This window comes from Ambystoma mexicanum, chromosome 8, assembly GCF_040938575.1.
Source record: "Ambystoma mexicanum isolate Mex_15411 chromosome 8, UKY_AmexF1_1, whole genome shotgun sequence".
NCBI lineage: Eukaryota > Metazoa > Chordata > Amphibia > Caudata > Ambystomatidae > Ambystoma > Ambystoma mexicanum.
The window spans coordinates 587,252,527-587,274,711 of record NC_090929.1 but is presented as its reverse complement, the minus strand read 5'-3'; positions in this window follow the sequence as shown (position 1 = coordinate 587,274,711).

The window sequence follows — 22,185 nt, the reverse complement described above, 5'->3', positions numbered from 1 at the left end:
TGCGCCGCGCTATGTGCGAATTACGCTGTGGCGTGTGCGATTTTCGCTGTGACCTGGCGCACGCTGTTAGATGGCCTGTGCGCCAACGTGCGCGGCGCACTTTTTTATCGCACATCCGCTGGTTTTCTCGCGCACGGACTTCCATGAATCGACGTGCACTGCTTTTCGTGCGATTTTCGCACTTGCACTGCGATTTTCGCTATTCCACTGCGATTCGCACGTTTTTGCCCACTTGCGCCGCGCTAATTATTCCATGAATCGGCCTCTTAGTGTTCAAAACTCAATCCTTCTCCTCAATGAGAGCCAATGCAATCTTCTTCAATTAACAGATATGGGAGTTCTCTTAGTTAAATTAAAAATCAATCAGACAGCAGCGTTCTGGGATACCTGGAGGTGAAGTATTTGAGTCTCCAGGGCTCCCAGGAGGAAAGTGCCGGCATAGTCAAGCCTAGAATTCACCATCGTCCCTAAAACTCCTACACATTCAGAGGCCGATTCATGGAATAATTAGCGCGGCGCAAGTGGGCAAAAACGTGCGAATCGCAGTGGAATAGCGAAAATCGCAGTGCAAGTGCGAAAATCGCACGAAAAGCAGCGCACGTCGATTCATGGAAGTCTGTGCGCGAGAAAACCAGCAGATGTGCGATAAAAAAGTGCGCCGCGCACGTTGGCGCACAGGCCATCTAACAGCGTGCGCCAGGTCACAGCGAAAATCGCACACGCCACAGCGAAATTCGCACATAGCGCGGCGCACGCAACAAAAGTAGGCGGAACACGGGCGTAACACTCGGAATGGGGAACAACTTGCAAAAACGTGGGCGTCACGGGGGAAGTACAGGGCACAAGTGCGCGCAACGCCCACACGCTCGCCTACAACACGTATTCATGGAATAGAATAGGGCAAAAAAGCGCACGCTCAAACCAGCGCACAGGCACAAACACGACCGCCACAAGAAAGCAGGCGTTAGCGTCTCTGCGGCTGTAAGAAATGTGCGCCAAAAGGTGCGCCAACAAATAGCACCTATGTCCTATACTGTGGCCCTCCAGGACAAATGACGTGCAAAGGGGTACCCACAAACACGGACACCCGCTGACAAAAAATACGTGTGAGTGTATACCGGGGTGTGCGGGAAGTCTCACATGCGATTTGGCCGGGTACGTGGATTTCAGGGGTGCGCGGGAAGTTCCACACGCGAATAGCCTGGGCGCGTGTATTTCAGGGGTGCGCGGGAAGTTCCACACGCGAATAGCCTGGGCGCGTGTATTTCAGGGGTGCGCGGGAAGTTCCACACGCGAATAGCCTGGGCGCGTGTATTTCAGGGGTGCGCGGGAAGTTCCACACGTGAATAGCCTGGGCGCGTGTATTTCAGGGGTGCGCGGGAAGTTTTACACGCGATTTCAGCAGGCTACGTGTATTTCAGGGGTGCGCGGGAAGTTCCACATGCGAATAGCCTGGGCACGTGTATTTCAGGGGTGCGCGGGAAGTTCCACACGCGAATAGCCTGGGCGCGTGTATTTCAGGGGTGCGCGGGAAGTTTTACACGCGATTTCAGCAGGGTACGTGTATTTCAGGGGTGCGCGGGAAGTTCCACACGCGAATAGCCTGGGCGCGTGTATTTCAGGGGTGCGCGGGAAGTTCCACACGCGAATAGCCTGGGCGCGTGTATTTCAGGGGTGCGCGGGAAGTTTTACACGCGATTTCAGCAGGGTACGTGTATTTCAGGGGTGCGCAGGAATTATCACACGCGATTTGGCTTGGTACGTGTATTACAGGGGTGCGTGGGAAGTTACACACGCTATTAGGCTGGGTGGGTCCTCACAGGTGTTCCCTGTACACCCTCGACGGCCCCTGCAGGCAGCCCACAAAACAGGGGACTACCCTGCACACCTGCTCATGTCCCCCTGCACCCCCACCCCCCAGCAGTGCAGGGGCAGCCTCCACCAGGCCCCCACCCATGTCTCCCACCACCCCCACCCCCCAGCATCCAGGGGCACCCTCCACCAGGCCCCCACCCATGTCTCCCACCACCCCCACCCCCCAGCCACCAGGGGCAGCCTCCACCAGGCCCCCACCCATGTCTCCCACCACCCCCACCCCCCAGCCACCAGGGGCAGCCTCCACCAGGCCCCCACTCATGTCTACCACCACCCCCACCCCCCAGCAGTGCAGGGGCAGCCTCCACCAGGCCCCCACTCATGTCCCCTATCACCCCCACCCCCCCGCCACCAGGGGCAGCCTCCACCAGGCCCCCATCCATGTCTCCAACCACCCCCACCCCCCAGCAGTGCAGGGGCAGCCTCCACCAGGCCCCCACTCATGTCTACCACCACCCCCACCCCCCAGCAGTGCAGGGGCACCCTCCACCAGGCCCCCACTCATGTCTCCCACCACCCCCACCCCCCAGCAGTGCAGGGGCACCCTCCACCAGACCCCCACTCATGTCTCCCACCACCCCCACCCCCCAGCAGTGCAGGGGCAGCCCCCACCAGGTCCTCACAATCCCCAATCATGTGCGTAATGGACAGCCTCCACAGCCAAAAAGCCCTACCAAGTAACCCATTCACCCACATGGAAATGGAAATCACATGTTACACCCCCAATGTTCATTAAGCTAATGAACCCATGTCCGTCACACACAATGGTTGCAATTGAATGGGAAAACACACAACATGACATGCATGAAACCAATGAGATGATACCAGACAGTGAAGTATGGAAACAAAATTGTATTGAAAAAAATAAAGAATGCTAAAGAAAGAAAACAAACTACAATGTGAATGAGAAAAAAAAGCTGCATGTCCGTATAAAAACACAAAACTGAAAATCAGAATCCAAAAAATATTTGCCCAAAGTCAAAAGTTAAAAAATCTCCATGCAATAACGAACTATGTAAAAAACTACCAAGGGTCCATGAGCCCAACTGAACAAAGGAAACCTACTAAAAAACCTACCCAAATATCAACTATATACAAAAAGTGGAGCAGTGTCCGTCGACTCCAAATCATAATAAAAAAGAAAGGAAACCTAAAACTAAAGAACTATATACAAAGGCGGCGGGCAAGTCCAGCGGCTCACTCCGTGGTGTCCCGGGCCAGGGCATCATCGAACTCCTGTTCGATGTCCCGGAGGCGGTCCAGTTCCATGGCCCCGAGGGACCGCAGGGACGACGCCGTGTCCTCCTCAAACCCCCTGCGGATTGCCTCGAGGCACTCGGCCCGCCTCAGGGCCCTCCGCATGGAGTTCTCCGCCCTGACCATTGTGAGCCGCGCCTCTTCCGCCCGCCGCCGCTCCGCACCTAAGGCGTGGCCCAACCGCTGCCACACGGAAGACACTCTCTGTCCTGGGTCCCCCTGCCCTCCGGCCGATGCCTGCCCCTCCGATGTCGAAAGCCCCGAGCCTTCATGTCTCCCACCATGTTGCTGCTGCTGCTGCTCTGCCTCTGCCCGTGCACTGCCTCCTGCTGCCTGCACATTCTCCGCCGGCTGGGGTGCAGTTGTTGATGTGGCCACCCCTGCTGGACCTCCGACTCCCGACTGTGGCAGGGATGCCTCCTCCACCAGCCTGGCCGCACCGTCAGAGGCAGCTCCACAGGGCACCCAGGTGACTGATGTGTGGGAAGATGGCACAGAGGACGACTGGCGCGTAGGGGGTCCAGTTGAGGAGGGGGTCGGAGCAAGCCCCATCAGATGGAGGAATCCGGCCTGGGTGACCTGTCCCAGCAGGCTGACGTGGTCAACGAGCCATTCGAGATGATGTGCAGTCTCTCCATGAAAAGACTGCAGGTCACCTCGCATGGCCCGTTGACGCAACGCCACACCAGCCAGGACAGGCTCAACCCGGACCTGGATGGCCACGTCCGCAGGCAGAGGAAGGCCAGTTGACGTCAGCTCATCCCCTGCCTGAAAATGGGTCTGGACGTAGGCATCCCTGCTGGTGCAAGATGATGCAGAGACAGGATCGGGGACTGTGCTGCCTCCTGTCCCTGGTCCTGCACTGCACCACTAGCACCAGTGGGATCCCTACCTCCAGACCCCGTCTCTGGTGCTTGCACGGCCCCCTCCTCCACCAAACCCCCCACCAACCTGGATGACTCAGTGCCATCTTCCCCTGTTGGGCCCTGTGGGGTCCCAGCTGCCCCTTCTGCTGCCGAGGAGTCCAACTGCAACCTCCGCCTCTTGGACCTCCTCCCGGCAGCTGCGGCCTGGGACGCGGCACCGGACTCCTCACTCCCCGACGAGATGGCAACACGGGAGGGGAGCCGGGCCTTGCGTCTCCGGCTGGCGGTCGGATCCCCGGCGCTGTGCTCCAGAGCACCTTCTCCGCCCTCTTCATCAGTTGATGCTGCAGACAGGGAGAAACAAAACACAGGCATCAGGGCACTGTACAATGGACACATACACGCATGACAGTTGCACATGAGTGGCATTGGCAAACCTCAGACATGTCATCACAATCCTCAACACACATGTCATTGCAACTCACACACATGAGCCATACCACAGCCATATCGCAACTGCCACCACCATCCCTACACATACAACAGCATCAGCAGCCAAAGGAGAGCCAGACATCACATGCAACACAGGAAGTGCACCACACATGTACACACAGCACCACACTTGCATGCATGTCTACACCTCTGCCAAGTGTTGCACTGTTCAGACGGGCATCCATGTCACATCTGCCAATCAGGCTTCCACATACCGCTGTCACATGCATCCATGTTGCATCACTGTTGCACCCTTGACAAATACACACACATGCACATGTACACAGTGCTCATACATGCAGCCGAAAACAACATACATGCCTGACATCACGGACATGTCTACTTACATACACATTCATCCAAACATGTGTGCACGCACAACTGCATTTGCCATGCAAGCCCACACACACAAGCACCATCCATGTCTCACACATTACAGCCCTCGCATGTGTCACGGCCCTGTACACCCCCACCCATACTCGACCACATACAAACAGATGTGCAACCGGCACAATGCCGAATAATCACCACAGGCACTGCTCACAATCAGGATGCATGTACACTCACCGCTCGACTCCAGACGGGTCTGCTTTTCTAGGACCTGGACGTGGAGGGCTGGGGATATGCGTTCCAGGACCCCCATCTGTTCTTCCGACAAGTAGCCCCGGCGCCCCTTGGCATCCGCTGCCTTCAAGAGGCGCCGGGCCTTGTTCAGGGTCCTGGACCTGAAGTCCTCCCAGCGCTTCCTGACATGTTGTAAGTCCCGGACTGCCACCCCCTCCGCGTTGATGGCAGTCACGATGTCAGTCCAGATCCGAGTCCGTCCTTCCTTGTCGCCGAGGGAACTTCCGAAGAGGGCATCATACTGCCCCAGGACTTGCTCCACCAGGACACCAACTTCGGTGGCACTGAAGCTGGTGCCCCTCTGCCTCTCTGGCCGGGGGTTGTCAGTGGTCACAGATGGTGTTTGCCCCGACATGACAACCCCAGAGGCAGGAGTGGGTGGGCAACTGGGTCCTGGGGCTGGGCTGTGGAGCGATGGAATTCCAGTCGGGAGTCTTCGGTTCCAGCAGGGGTGGTCACAGCAACAGCACCCCTGGCAGATGTGCAGGCAGCAAATGGCAGTGCACGTGGGCAGCAGGCAGTCAGGCAGCAGCAGATGGCAGGTGGGAGCGTGCTCGGGGCTCTGGGGGGCAGTAGTCCGGCCTTCTGGGCAGGAGCGTGGTCTTCCGTGTGCTTACGCGTGGCCAGCTTGGTACGGAGTGATTTGGCACGTGAAAATCCTGCACATCTGCGTGAAAACCGAGGAAAGGCCCTTAGCGCGTAAGTGCGTCAGCACGCATACGCGAATCTATTGGACCAAAGGCCCTCAGCGCGTAAGCGCGTCTGTGACGTGACCCGCACGGGTGTTTCCCACACAGCACATGATGACAGAGCACACGTGGAAAGACTGCACGTCAGAGTGTCATCGCGTGTAATTGGACAGCACGGCAGAGTCTCATTGCGTGTAATTGGACAGCATGTCAGGGTGTCATCGCGTGTAATTGGACAAAAGTGCGCGTACACGCGATTGTCCTATGTACGTGTATATCAGGTGTGCGCGGACACTTACACACGCAAGTACGTCAGCGCACCTGTATCCCGGTGTGCGCGGGAATTTCCACACGCTATTGGACTGGGTACTGGATTTCAGGGGTGCGCGGGTCACACGCTCGCCTACAACACGCGCGACGCATTAATTTGCGCGCTAAAAAAATAACAAGCTCAGACCCAGGATGAACATACCGTTCCTAGCAGCAGTGGGCGTGGCCTACCAAAGGAGGAGGAGGAGGAGGATAGTCAGGGCCAGAATATTCACACCCAGAACCAGCATTTTCAGGATGCCTGATGACCAGGTGCATGGGAGGTACAGGTTTCCACCACACATAATACTGGACCTGGTCAGTGAGTGGGAGGATGACCTCACATCACCCACCCTGTGCTCCCAAGCACTCAGCCCCCTGGAGAAGGTCCTCAATGTACTCCACTTCTTAGCCACTGGATCATTTCAGCGGACAAGTGCCATTGTGGGTGGTGTATCACAGGCCACCCAGTCACGCTGCCCACACCAGGTCTTGAACATCATCACTGCACGCCCATCAGTCCACAGGCACATATACCTGCCCAGAACCCCTGCAGAAAGGCATGCTGCCGCCCTGGATTTCTACGCTGTGGCACGATTCCCCAAAGTGCTAGGTGCCATCGACTGCACCCATGTGGCTCTACGTCCCCCCAGGGCATCTGAGCACATCTATAGGAACCGCAAGCACTGGCATTCCATCAACGTGCAGGTAGTATGTAATGCCAAGGGAATCATCACCTCAGTATATGCCAACTATCCCGGGTCCACCCACGACAGCTTCATTTACCGAATGTCCACCCTAAGCCGGGACCTAGAAGCTGGGTGGCATGGCGATACATGGCTGCTTGGTGAGTATGAATGCCACTGCACATGCATGCATGTCAGATACTGAGCAAGGTCACAACCCCACCAATGATACCAATCACCACCTCCACAGGGGACAGTGCCTACCCTCTCAGCCCCCACATGATGACGCCAATTCGGAAACCCACCACGCCACCCCAGGTAAGATATAACGCAGGCCACATTACAACCCGGGGCATAGTGGAGCGCACATTCGGAGTGCTGAAGTCACGCTTTTGCTCCCTTGACCGTTCTGGCGGGCAGCTGTTGTACGCTCCCCCAGTAGTGTGCAGGATCATAGTGGCAGCATGTGTCCTGCACAACGTTGCAACACGCCGGGGCCTGGCCGTGGACATGGTGGTGCCCCCCCATCCCCAACCACATGCACAGCCGCTGCGCATGGGAGGGGAAAGGGCACGGGGGGAGGCAGCCCGTACACAGCTAGTGGCTAATTACTTCACATAGAAATCACACCCCTGTGGAGTGCACACTGCCCTGCCACATTCCATCTGACAATCAATGATGACTCAACCTGACACTGACCCTGAATGTCTGGAGAAAGAACCGTGAAAACCATATCAGCCTGAGATTGTTCACCTGGAAGTGTCACAATGTGTGCATCCCTACCCACACAGACACCACCAATGCAGTTTTGTGAAGTTGCACATTCAAGCAGCTAAAATGAATACCCACTTGCAAAATGCAACAAGAGGACAGTGCCATGTCAGCCAACCCAACCCCAGCACCGCCACACCACACACCGTGCCATGTCATGCTATTTGCAGGTAAACAAAGTAATCCACACAACATGACACTAGTGTCACAATGTACAGTGTCCCTATTAGATACTTGCAACACCTGAAATGCTCACAGTAATGCCGGACCAACAACAAACTTGAGCACGTACTATCATTAACATGACATCACTAATGTTAAATATTAGTAGTCTCACCACCTGGAAATGCCTGCACTCCCACCACTACCAACTGTGCAGTGTTGGCGCCATGTAGAGTTGTAGGTGCACTGCTGCCAACATGGACCACATCTCCAGACTAGAGGTCCTTGTGTAGACATGAGGAAGGGACCTGCAAATTGGGAGGTAGACACAGAAGATGAGTTACACATCAATGCAACATGCAGTGTACAACACAACAGCAATATGCACTAGGAATGTATACACAGTATTGACTACAGACTGCCCACACAGCTCATGGGAGTCCAACGTCACTGTGTAATTCACTGTCACTTGGGCACACCCTTTGCAAGCCCATGGAAACGGGAAGCAGGAGGGGTGTGTGTGACTCAAACCCAAGCATCTGAACCAAATACATTACAAGCCTGCATGTGCCCAGCCACAATGCAGCGTATGCCCACATGAACCACGGAAGCCAACAAATCGTCCCAAAAAAATAGGGAATAAAATAAATAAAAATACAAATAAAAAAAAATAAAAAATGGCCATTGAAGGGCCCGGGGGGGTTGGGGAGGCCACCCAGGAGGTCCGAGGACAGGATGCACACCAGAACCCACCTGCGTGGATCCTGGGAAAAAAAACACCTCCATGGGCTCATGGCCCACACGGCTACCCTATTGTGGGAGTATCACTGCTGTCGCTATTATCACCCTGTGCAGCTGCATCCGGAGGTGGTTGCACTATGGGAGGCAGCCCACGCAAGGCCCTAGTCTGCTCCTCCATGGCTGCAAGCATGCGGGTGTGGTAGGTCTGGTTCTGGAGGATGAGTGTGCGGAGGTCCCCATGCAACAACTCACGGGATGCCCGGACCTCCGCCCTCGTTGCCTGCATCTCAGCTGAGAGCGTACGGGTGAGACGCTCCAGCTGCTGTTCTGTCCTTTGGTGTGTTGACGCCTCAAGCTCAACAAGAGTCCTCCTGAGGTGAAGGAGCTCCTGCCTCAGGGCTTCCCTGTGGCCCTGGGACTCAATGGAGATGGCCTCCTGCAGAGTCGCCAGTGCCGCCCGCCTGTCCCTGTTGGACCCCAACATGTCCTCCCTGTGTGACTGGCAGATGGAGTCGGTTGCCTGCTCTAGTCGCTTCATCAGCCTTTCAGGGGGGACAATGGAAGTGGTCACCCTATGCATGGCCTGAGCCATCATCTCGGATGATGCTGCCTGTTGGGTTGCCATACCGTAAATGGATTGCTCCCATGCGGTATTGCCAGGTGGTGTACGGCCACCACGTCGGCGGGCACCACACCTGTCTGGGGCAAGGCGAACTGCGCCTTGCTGTGCGGGCACTGCCTGAGGCTGCAGGACTGCATTCCCCCTCTGATCTGCTGGCCCAGGAACAGGATCAGATGTCGCGGAGTGTGACCCTGCATCCGTAACCACCAAAGGCGTAGCTGCCAACACTGACATCCCCATTGAGGGTTCTGACCCTGGTGCAGGTGGGTGAGACAGAACAGAATCCCTCCCTGGAACACTCCCCTGCGACGGCACGTAGGTCTCATCCGAATCAACACCTGAGTACAGCTCTGGGGAGGTGCAGCCAGAGACACCCCTTGAGAGCAGGACCTGCAGCACTTGTGGGTTCTCACCCACCACCACACCAGGTCCCTCACTGGTGGTTGGTCGGCCCTCGGACCCCTCCTGGGTCTGCACCATCTCCACAACCCCAGCAGTATCAGGTGCGTCTTCCCCTGCAAAGACATTAAAACAAAGAAATGGAAACAGGCATTAGCACCATGGCACACAATGAGGGCTGAGAAGCAAGAGAACCAGTACTTGTTTGACACATGTCCCACATGACTAAAACCCTCCCATGCATGCACCCTCACTGCGTATGAAGGGCAGGCAAATGGCACACACTGATGACACCAAGATGGAAGATGAACACATTTTCTGCATGCTGCCTGGCAGTGGCATCACACATTGGCCTGTGATTGGCAGGTGAAACACACATGCCATCACACAGATGGCATGTACCATTGCTATTGAGTGAAGATGGAGAGGAGGGCAGCACCTATTCATTCAGTCCAGTTCCCGCATGTAATAGCTTTTCTAATTCAAACAGGTCAGATTCTTCACCTGGAGCTGCCAGTCCGAAATGGTGCAATTGCACAGGGACATGTTTGTACAAATGATATCCAGGTAACAAAGTCACTCCACTTTACCATAGCCATGTCAGACATGTGACTAGAGGACTGCGACATGCCTAGTAATAGTGGTGGAATGCAAACAATCTGACTAAATGAACAGTGAAAAATCAAGCAACAATGTTGTGGCAAGGTGACACTTCAAGGGCAACTGGCGTGCAGTTGGGCTAGATGTCTACTGTTGGCAGAAGGGATACTGCTATGGCCAAATGCAGCTGTGCAGGATGTATTGCATGAAGCACATGGCTGACCCATACGACTCAGGCGCACACACTCTCACCTGTCACACAAACAGAAGCCCTCACACACACCATGCACATGGATGACACACACATGCATGTGCACTCACCGGACAATGCCTCGTAATCAGCCAGATCTCCCACGCCTTGGATCTGTTCCTCCGTGACGTAGGTCCCAGCGACTGACTCATGTGGAGTGAGTTCCATGTCTACTACTGGAGACCCACCTCCAGTCACTAGAGTTGCGGCATGACTTGAGGCCAGCTTACTCTTTGCCCTGCGCTTTAGGTCATTCCAGCGCTTATAGCAATCATTGGCTGTGCGCCTCACGATTCCAAGGGCACTTACGATGTCCGCAACGGTCTGCCAGTGTGCCTGGCGTTGTGCAGGTGTGGTCTTGGATCCTGCAACAATGACCATCTCGTTGTCATGTGCGGACACATACTCGACAAGTGCATTCAGTTCGTCATCCGTGAAGCTGGGCTTCCTGGATGGGCCGGACTGTGTAGCCGTGTCTGGGGCATCAGCCTGTGCCGGACGAGCACTCTTCCTCTTCCGCTTGGAAGGTGGTGGTGATCCTGAGTGTCCTGCGCCGCTCTGGACACTAGGGGCAGGAGCCCTGGTGGACTCTGTATCAGGAGTGTGGGATTGCACACTCAGCATGGGAGTTGGTGCAGGCATTGGCTCTAGTGTGATGGTGTCAGGGGGAATGTCAGCAGCATGGACTAGGACCGACACTGTCTGGGCTGGGTGTGTGAGGGCTGGGGTGGATGGAGCCGCAGCTGCCCCTGCAGCCTCTCCGCCCTGCCTACTTGGTGCAGCAGATGACCTTGCTGCCCCAGATGCACGTGGCATGGTGACATCAACGTGCACCAGCGCACGTGTCATAGGCCTGCTGACCTGGAAGTCAGCCATGGAGTCAGCCAGGTCTGGTGCCACAATGGGCTGGTCCAACAAGGGCTGAGCATGGATGGTGTCAGCCACATCAGCCTCAACAGGAGGGGGGGGGGGGATTATGGGTGCCCTTGACTGGTCCTCCACACATCGGGGGACAGGCTCACCCTGCAAGTAACGACCACGTCCCCTACCGGATCCACCACGGCCACCACTTGTGGCTCTTCCACCTTTGCCACCCTTACGGAATCCTCGCCTCCCAGCCATGGCACTGATGTAAATGTGCGTATGGGAGTGGCTGTAAAATATTGTCCTGGGCAATTGGGGGTCAAAGGGGTTGGGTACCAGATGGTAATTGTACCCTAGTGCTCTTGCCAGGCTGATTGTAACCCCTGGGGAAAGATGACGGGTCACGCTACGCACAGGAGCCCCAAAAAAGGGAGATGGCGTGCACGCAACCCCTCCTAGACCACGTGTTCAGAAAGAAAAACCTGCACTACGCTGTGGCACCCAGTAACACAAGAATGAATGTATGTGTGTCACACGCAGCCTAGAATGACCTCTGAAGGGGTAGGCTACACACGGGGCAAGCACAGATGTTAGATACGTGCGTGACTCACCGTCTGCCAGGTAAAAGGGCGTGAAAAAGGAGCACGTTTGGTTGGCAACACCCCCGCCAAAAGAAGATTTGTACGCTGTCTGAGGAGACAGGACAACAGTAGAAGGGAACACTGTTTGAGGGAACAGGCCCAGGTAAACCAGTAAAAGAGAAAAAAGAGAAAAAGCTGTCAGAGGTAACAGGGAATACGAACTTGAAACGCCGTGAAGTAAATCGCGTGTGAAACGACAAGAAGTACAGAATTCACCCACTCGCTCTCCACGAAAAGCACGTACAAGGAAATGGTGTTCTACGCGTACCTTTTATACAGGCCCACACGTCCAGCGTCACTTACGTGGCGTGTACGCGCTAGGGCCATTTCCACCAATTACACGCGATTACACTCTGACGTGCAGTCTTTCCACGTGTGCTCTGTCATCACGTGCTGTGTGGGAAACACCCGTGCGGGTCACGTCACAGACGCGCTTACGCGCTGAGGGCCTTTGGTCCAATAGAATCGCGTATGCGTGCTGACGCGCTTACGCGCTAAGGGCCTTTCCTCGGTTTTCATGCTGACGTGCAGGATTTTCACGTGCCAAATCACTCCGTACCAAGCTGGCCACGCGTAAGCACACGGAATACCACGCTCCTGCCCGGAAGGCCGAACTACTGCCCCCCAGAGCCCCGAGCACGCTCCCACCTGCCATCTGCTGCTGCCTGACTGCCTGCTGCCCCTGCACTGCTGGGGGGTGGGGGTGGTGGTAGACATGAGTGGGGGCCTGGTGGAGGGTGCCCCTGCACTGCTGGGGGGTGGGGGTGGTGGTAGACATGAGTGGGGGCCTGGTGGAGGCTGCCCCTGCACTGCTGGGGGGTGGGGGTGGTGGGAGACATGAGTGGGGGCCTGGTGGAGGGTGCCCCTGGTGGCTGGGGGGTGGGGGTGGTGGGAGACATGGGTGGGGGCCTGGTGGAGGCTGCCCCTGCACTGCTGGGGGGTGGGGGTGCAGGGGGACATGAGCAGGTGTGCAGGGTAGTCCCCTGTTTTGTGGGCTGCCTGCAGGGGCCATCGAGGGTGTACAGGGAACACCTGTGAGGACCCACCCAGCCTAATAGCGTGTGTAACTTCCCACGCACCCCTGAAATACACGCGCCCAGGCTATTCGCGTGTGGAACTTCCCGCGCACCCCTGAAATACACGCGCCCAGGCTATTCGCGTGTGGAACTTCCCGCGCAGCCCTGAAATACACGCGCCCCGGCTATTCGCGTGTGGAACTTCCCGCGCACCCCTGAAATACACGTACCCTGCTGAAATCGCGTGTAAAACTTCCCGCGCACCCCTGAAATACACGCGCCCAGGCTATTCGCGTGTGGAACTTCCCGCGCACCCCTGAAATACACGCGCCCAGGCTATTCGCGTGTGGAACTTCCCGCGCACCCCTGAAATACACGTAGCACGCTGGGAGACATGAGTGGGGGCCTGGTGGAGGGTGCCCCTGGTGACTGGGGGGTGGGGGTGGTGGGAGACATGGGTGGGGGCCTGGTGGAGGGTGCCCCTGGTGGCTGGGGGCGTGGGGGTGGTGGGAGACATGAGTGGGGGCCTGGTGGGGGCTGCCCCTGCACTGCTGGAGGGTGGGGGTGGTGGGAGACATGAGTGGGGGCCTGGTGGAGAGTGCCCCTGGATGCTGGGGGGTGGGGGTGGTGGGAGTCATGAGCGGGGGCCTGGTGGAGGGTGCCGCTGCACTGCTGGGGGGTGGGGGTGGTGGGAGACATGGGTGGGGGCCTGGTGGAGACTGCCCCTGCACTGCTGGGGGGTGGGGGTGCAGGGGGGACATGAGCAGGTGTGCAGGGTAGTCCCCTGTTTTGTGGGCTGCCTGCAGGGGCCGTCGAGGGTGTACAGGGAACACCTGTGAGGACCCACCCAGCCTAATAGCGTGTGTAACTTCCCACGCACCCCTGAAATACACGCGCCCAGGCTATTCGCGTGTGGAACTTCCCGCGCACCCCTGAAATACACGCGCCCAGGCTATTCGCGTGTGGAACTTCCCGCGCACCCCTGAAATACATGCGCCCCGGCTATTCGCGTGTGGAACTTCCCGTGCACCCCTGAAATACACGTACCCTGCTGAAATCGCGTGTAAAACTTCCCGCGCACCCCTGAAATACACGCGCCCAGGCTATTCGCGTGTGGAACTTCCCGCGCACCCCTGAAATACACGTACCCTGGCTAATCGCGTGTATAACTTCACGCGTACCCCATGCACGTTACCCGCTTTGCGTTCCTTGTTTGGCAGCCCTGTAAACTGGTGCAGGGTTAGCGCAGCCCTTTGCGATGATTTAGCGATTTTGATGGCTTTTCCTTGCGCGAGGGCGTTCTTGGGGGCGTTACTGGCGCTGCTGCAGGGTCGCTGCGATACTCTGCGCCACGGCTGGTTTGGGAGCCTAAAATCCATGAATACGCTGTGCGCGGAAATCGGTTTTAGCGCACGTGCCTGGCGCAGACAATCGCACGCGGACACTCTGCGCCAGCCGCTTGCGACACTTTTCTGCGAAATTCTATGAATTACCCTGTCCGTTTTTGATATAAATGGCAAAACGGGTTTCAGAATTCTAAGCTGATAAAAAAAATATCTTTCACTACATCCGAAACCTGAGCTTTATAATCCAGTGAGGCTTGCCATATACCACCAAGATTTTTCACCTTACTAGAGAAGGGGGTATCTATATCAAATATTTTCAGACAAGCATTGGAGTCTAGATAATTATTGAGCAGATGTTTTGGGCCAAGCACCATAACTTCCTTTTGTCTTGGGTTGAGCTGAAGCCTGCTTTCGGTCATCCAGGTTCTAATCACATTGGCACATGCAATAATTTGGTCAGTTGCTTCAGGTGCAGATTTTAAACAAACATAGATTTGTCTATCGTCGGCATAGGAATGAAATTGCATGCCACATTTAAGAAAATGGCTATCAGAGGTTGGAGATACACATTAAATAATATCGGGGACAACAACGACCCCTGCAGAACTCCGCATTGAACAGGGAGGTCACCAGAATAAAAACCCCCTAGCTTAACTACTTGAGTCCTATGCTGTAAAAATGAAGAAAACTATTTCAACACATCTTCTGACACCTGAGCTACCCCTGACAATCTGGTCAATAGTAGGTGTAAGTCCATTGTGTCACCCCACTTTGGTGTCTGTCACAATTGGTGCAGGAGCATCGTCCTTGGAAGTGTAGTGGTGTCAGCCAATGATTCCCATGGGTGTGTAGTCATTCAGTTGTTATTACGAAGGCATGTTTGATAGACTTCCATGTTTACGGGCAATACACATGCACTGGTTGTAACATGTGTTGCTCCCTCATTACTTTGTCTAGATACAGTGAAGCTTAAGTGACACACCCTCTCTTTCATCCATCATGTGGTCTCATGTCACAGCTACTGTTCCTGCATTAGCCTGCCCACAGGATCCCATTTTTCCAAACGACAGGAACATATTTGGGTTGGACAAGCACCGCCTTTGCACCTGTGGTCTGCACATGGGAAACCTGGTGACTTAACTCCTGAAAGTGCATGGGCCTGTGTGTCTGCAGTCAATGCATAGTATGTTTGGCTAATTGCCATTCAGTAGTATGCCATTCTATACTGCGAATGTGTGTAATTAGGGTGTGAATGTGTACTTCCCACACATTGTGTACTTCCCACACATTGTGAATTGTGAACGTGTACTTGCCACACATTGTGAGGGCAGGGGTTCGCTCACTTTCCCGAGCGGGCTCCATCCTTTGAAATAGCCCCCCCTCTCCCATTGTCTTGAGCAGGATCTTGTCAAATTCCGGAAGCCCCTAAAGACTTTCCTCTTTTCCCCCTCCTTCCCTCCTTCTCTCCTCTGCTAATCCCACAGTTGCTGAATCGGTGTCCTTGGTCCTCATGCATCTTTGTGGCCTTGACCTCCCACACCAATTCTTCCCAGCTCCTGTCTATCCACAGCACTTGCATCTGCACACCCTTCGCTCTGGAGACTCGCACTTACACGTGCCGCAGCCCAGGTCGTGTGGCACTCATCATTCCTAGCACTTTGTTCATGGCTCACCCATGAGCTCTGACTCCCCAGCACTTACATCTCTTCCCTCTTCCTTTCTGCACTTGCACATTCTGAATACTCACAATGCATAGTAGGTTTGTCCCTCTCCATCCTCCCCCTCTGCTCTTAATATTATTTTTAAATTTATTTCCCACCCTCCCTGCCCTGTAGGTGCTTTGAAACAGTATATTCTTATTATATAAGCGCCTAACAAGCAGACAATACATAAATAAATAAATGCATTGAAGTCTGGACAATCTTCCTTTCATGATTACTGTTCAGAGATATACAGCTGCAAACTTGACGGATAGTGGTGGGGCATCCATGGCCTTCGGCAAGATCCTCGTATGGGAACATCAGTGATTTGGGCAGCTGCAATTCGCAGCACAAGATAGTTGCAGGGGTCTGAGATTGTCCTAGCCGCTTGCAAGCAACAGATGAGTGAAATGTGGCTTTGCATTCCTCCATTGAAAATGCACTGAAGCAGGATGTGGTGTGGGGCGCCTATTGATTGCGTGTGCAAATGTGAGTCTGCTTATATCTTCCAGACACAGGCAGAGATCCAGAGTTGGGAAATGAACAGACAGTGGCAGGGAGTTGTGCTTTATAACTTCATGGGATCATCTGTGCAAGTAAATAGCCTAATGTGCCCTGTCCCATTCTACTCCCTCATTGGACAGTTTATTTCCTTTTCTCAAGGTATATCATCCGGGTGTGTAGGTTGTGGCATCCACATGCCAATGGATGTCTTCTTCTGCTTGGCAACGGCCTCACAATTGCCCATTGGATATACTTTTCTGATCCTTTGCTGTGACAGTGATGAGCAGATTTTCCTTTGGCATGGGATGGCCATTGTTATAGATAGCACTGTTTTGAAACTTTGATGTTGTTTCTAACATGGGATTAAAGAGGAGTCAACAGGCCATACTAGTCTATATTGACTGCAGTGTAATGAGTGCTGAGGTTGTCTCCTGATTCTTTGAGCAGTAATATGCTCCCATGACGTACTTGTGTTTCACCTATTCCGGATTGGTTACTGTGAACACGTGGTTTACGTACATTATCGAATAGGAATTGAGAGGCAGGAAAATTGAGGGCATGTCTTTGAAGTACACAGTTGCAAGTCTATAATGATGTGCAAATACAGGTGGGTGCTTCATATTGGCATACACCATTTGTTTAAAATTGGTGCATTACATGATGTAGTGTTCACTGGGTCACTGAAAGCATGAGGGTTTGTTTAGCGCAACTGCTGGCATTCCATATTCTTTGGTGTGCTTCAAGTCTGTTGTGTATCTCCCCATGCCATTGACTATCAATTTCAAGTGTCACAGAGATGGGTTTCAGTTGGTCTGAGCTTGTGTGCTGTCACAGGGAATGACTCATGGATATGATTGTCAGTTCTGACTGTAATAGAAGGACGTGTACTAGCTGCCATGTCCCTTCTCATATAAGGGATGGTCCACTTGACATGTGTATACGGATTTGATTTCCTCCATGTGCTTTTGTGATGTCAATGTGCTGAATGATGATGTCTTGGAGCATGCATCCTCCTGACCACTTGTACCTCAGATGTGTATACACGGTGCCTCTTCACTGTGCTGTATACTGTTCCATTGTGGTGTATGTAATCTGGTTGACTTGCAGTGTGTTATTGCAATGGACTTGTGTGTTATACCTGTGCTGTTGCATGGTGGTGGGGCATCTATTGGATCTCACGTTAATAGGACAGAGCAAGTAACCATCATCACCTGTGTGTGGAAGGACATGGTTGATGCTAAGGGCCAGTGAGTGTAAATTAGATTTTTAAAAGAGCTGGCACATCGTCATCCTTTCATGTTTGATGCGTGGTAACATAGTCACGGTCCATTAACACATGTGGCCATGAAGGATTGCATATGTAGGTACCTTACTGTGGATACCCTTATGCCAATTGCAGTGCCAGCCTGTTTAGATCAGACACACATTTGTACAATGAGATGCCCCCGCAATGGACCTATCATTGATAGGGTACAGTTTAGTGGTGGTTGAAGTAGACATAAGCTGACTGCTTGATTTGTGGTTGTTAGGTTAGACTTAGATCATCACATATGCATCATCATACAAGAGGTTGGGTATAGCTAGAGTTGGTTGAATCATTTTAAGGAGGATTGCCAAGTGTATGTGTGAATAGAGGTTGCTGAGGAGGTGGACCGACAGTGAAGGTTTGATGTTCAGATCACCGACGGTGGTTTGGACACTACTGCAGATCACTTGCCGTGTTTGACTCTATACCATGACACGGTGCAGGTGTTAGGGGAAGCACTGTCTGATGGAGGATGTATCCTATGGTATTTTTCACAGCGACAGGAGGTATCTGGGGGTAGACCAACATCAGATGATGTTGCTTGTGGTGGGTCCTCAATGTCATGCCTGTGTCACATTACTGACTGGATTGGTTTGATGAGGGTTGACTTGGGCATTGGAATTCTACTGCCATGTAGGTGTCAGTGGAGCATGCACAAGTGTAGTTTGCTGATGTGGCAATGTTTTGTACTTTGCCAGATGGAGAGATTGGAGGGAGGGTTTAGGTGGATTTAACCATGGCGATGGGATGGGATGGTGTCTGTGCTGGCTGCTTTGGAGGCACACCCATGGTAGTGTTGAAGGTTTGGATTGTTCTAATGAATGACACATATTTGTGTGGTGGAAATGTAGATGTTTGTTTGCATTAATATATCTCCTTGGGTTGGGTTGATGCAGATTTGTGTCAGTTTTAGGTGCAGCGCACACTTGGGATGCATTTCTAACTTTGTGCGTGTGTTACATACCACATAGGTGCCTATCATCCTATCCTCACATCGAAACTTACAGGGTGCCCACTCATAGCATTGTATGAAAACACATTTGAAAACACTAATTGCCACCCTGTGTCTTCTAACATCAATTATGTCTTTTCCATACAGGTGATGCTGGTTATCCCCTCTGTTTCTATCTCATGACACCCTTCAGATGTCCCACTACCACAACAGCACATGTATAACACAGTACACAGGGTCAACAGGGTCAACAGGGCATCATCCAGCAAACTATTAACATTCTGAAGTCCCTCGTCAGATGCCTGGACCACTGAGGTGGGGGTACTCCTGCAAATGCTTGATTTTGTGTTTGTCATCATCCTTGCATCTTGTGTGATACATATCTTTGAAGTGCACAGGAGCATACACACTGAACAAGAATCTGACTTCAGGGCCCAGCCATGTGTCAATCCAGTACCACCTATGAACCATGGGGACAATGGAGTGCGAGTGAGTAATCAACTGTTCCACAGATTCTTTACCTGAACATTTATGGTCTAGGATATGTCAAATGACACCTGTCAAGTGTGTCTCAATGATGGCAGGACGAGAAGTGACCAATGTCAGGTGTTCACTTACACTATCCTGCAACACCTATGTGCCGATATCTGTGGACATGCAAGCAAATACAGAGGCCACACATAGAGTACACCTCACACCCTAGATCAGTACATGTATCTTCCCCTGTAAGTCAAATTGCCACATGCAAATCTACAACCATGCCACCAAGACATCACAACATACTTGCAGGCCATTTTCATTTGTACAAATGTACCGGCAGAGAGATTGTTCCAGCCAAATGACAGAAAGTGAGGGCTGCTAAGCATCTCCCGATGGGAGCAAGTTGGCCAACCACAACTATTCACACCAGAAGAGGATACCATCTCCAAGGTGATATACCCATACACCAGGCATGGCCTGTGGATGATGGACACAGCTGCATCCACATCAGGCAAGGGAAGGTCCAGAAATATCACAGAAGCTTAGCAGGCCACCCTGGTTAGTGAAACAGGGAACACTTCTGGGAAGTTAGCAAGGACAATTCAAGGTAGCTTTGAGAACAGCAAAGGCTAAGTCACAGGAGTAGTGGGGGTGATCTGTGGTCTTGGTTGAGCACACTCGGTAGGACAACAAGAATTACCCTTATAGAGTAGTGTATCAAAATATAACATTTATTAAGCCCAGGAATTAACACAAGTGAATAAAGAAAAACACAGTAATAGCACTACTTAAACACACACCATGTAAAATATATGTACAGTCATGCAGTAAAGTGCAGAATTCCCCCAAAAGCTGTAAGGAGGAAAAGCAGGCAACCTTTATCCCATTGGCAAACTCCAGAGATGGACAACCCTAACTTTATAAGTCCAGCCCTACGAATATTGGAGCCTTGTGCGCAATGTTAGAGGTGCGCGTAAAAGCGCTCGGTCATGCCTAAAGACACAAAGTACAATACTCAAGAGGGTGGAAAAGTTAGCGAGGGGATTCTGAAGTGTAGAAAACGGGTCACGCGAGTTAGGGGAGGATTTGCTGCGGAGAACAAAGTGATTCCCAACTTTCAGACAACTTTAGGAAGCAGAGTTCACCCAAGCCAAGGCAAGGACCACAAGGGATCCTTTGGGCGTAAAAATGCAATGAATGAACTAGGGGCCACTGGTAATTGGTATGATTACTCACTGCCCTTAGCTCACTCAAGGTCCAAACTTGGCAGGTCTGGAGAGGGTTGCCTGGAGTACAAAATCCCCTCCTCGGTTAAGCTTCAAAGTGCACAAGCGCTGCGGGTACAGATGTTGGTCCGGTTTATAACAGGAACTGTATCTCTCGTCTCGATTGCAGGACAAAGCAAGCACCAATGCAGCTGGTCTCAGGACACTTGAAGAATGGTGGAAAAGTTGCCAGTAGTGACCACCACTGTCACACAGTGACGCAGGAGCACCCAAGTCTCGCGGCTTGATGCACACTTCTCTCTCGTGGCCCAAAGCAGCTGGGATGACGAAACCTGGCAAGATGATGCTTTGCAGTGCGAACTAGGATTTCCCCAAAGCTCGAGGTACAACACAATAAGAAAACGCTCCATCACAGGTGCCAAAGTTTGAGCTGGTCAGTCCATTGGAGGGCCCAGGGACACTTTTGAGAAGGTTCTGTTACAGGGCAACAAGAAGACATCAAACGTGTTTGGTCCCACCACTCCAATTCCCACGGTAAGCCACTGGGGGGGGGGCGAAAATGAAACGTGCTCAAAATCGAGGTGGGAAGGAGGCACTTTGACATCAGGTAGAGATGCAGGGGGTGAAAGAAGACCAAAGGGTTAGTTGGGCACTTTGGGGGTGGGGGCGGGGAGCTGGAAAGCTCTTCTGGATCCAGATTGTTTTTCTCTTACCACTGGAATCCCGCAGAGCTACTGCAGAATTATCACGGGAAAATATGAAGAGAGAATTGGAAAAAAGGTGTGCCACGAGACCGAGCGTGTGAAAGAGGCTAAAAGGACGGATTTGCACAGTGGGGGGGGGGTGGGAGGACCTAAAAAGGACCTGAAGGGCACATCTAGAGTGGCAGTGCAAATGGAGAAGAATTTTTAATTAGTAAGCATTGACACACTACAGCGGTAATCACAAAATGCTAACTGTCCACATAAATTATTCTCCCACTGCTATGGCGATCACTGTTCTGTTTTTGTTGGAAGTTTCAAAGGAAAATGATCATTAGAATGAAAGAAGGGGAATAAAGGGTGGAAAGGGCATCTTTTTGCCTAATTGTTGCAATGTGGACAGGCCGATGGGCTCTGGTTATTTACTGGTGAGAAGCTGTGGGAAATGGTCGAAGGCAATGGGCAGTGGGCCAAGGTATTTTAGCCCAATTGTTGCAATGTGGAGAGTAGTCATGAGACCAACTCATTTACTAGTCAGCTGGATATGGGGCACAGCCATAGGCCGTGGCCACTTGCCATGGCCAGAGGTCACATGGTTTATCCTTATTGTTGCAGAATGGACAGTGCTCAGAGCCAGAGGGCATGGCTAATGGGTCCTAGATAAGACATAGCATAACAAAACCTCTAAAATTCAGTGAAAACACTTTAGTTAAGGCAGAGTTAAGATCCAATTTATTGCAACAAAACCCATGAAATTCAAGGGGGGGTCGTGAGAAGACCCTTAACTCAGAGTCCACCTCATTACTCAGTCCTTGCGCACATAAATGTGATCCCAGGAGGTATCAACAAGGTGATAAAAAGTCACATCAGGGGTGACACCTACAGGTTGGATCCCAAGTTAAGACTCCCACAAGCACCAAAACACATTGGTTTTACTGCAGTTGTCTGCAGTTGTCTGCATCTGATATCTGCCTGCAATATACATGTTGTTCTTTCATGTATTATATTATATGTTATTATTGACGTATTATAGGTATAATATTTATTTTATAATATAGATGTAAATATAATATAATTAATTAAATAAATACATAGAATAACAGACA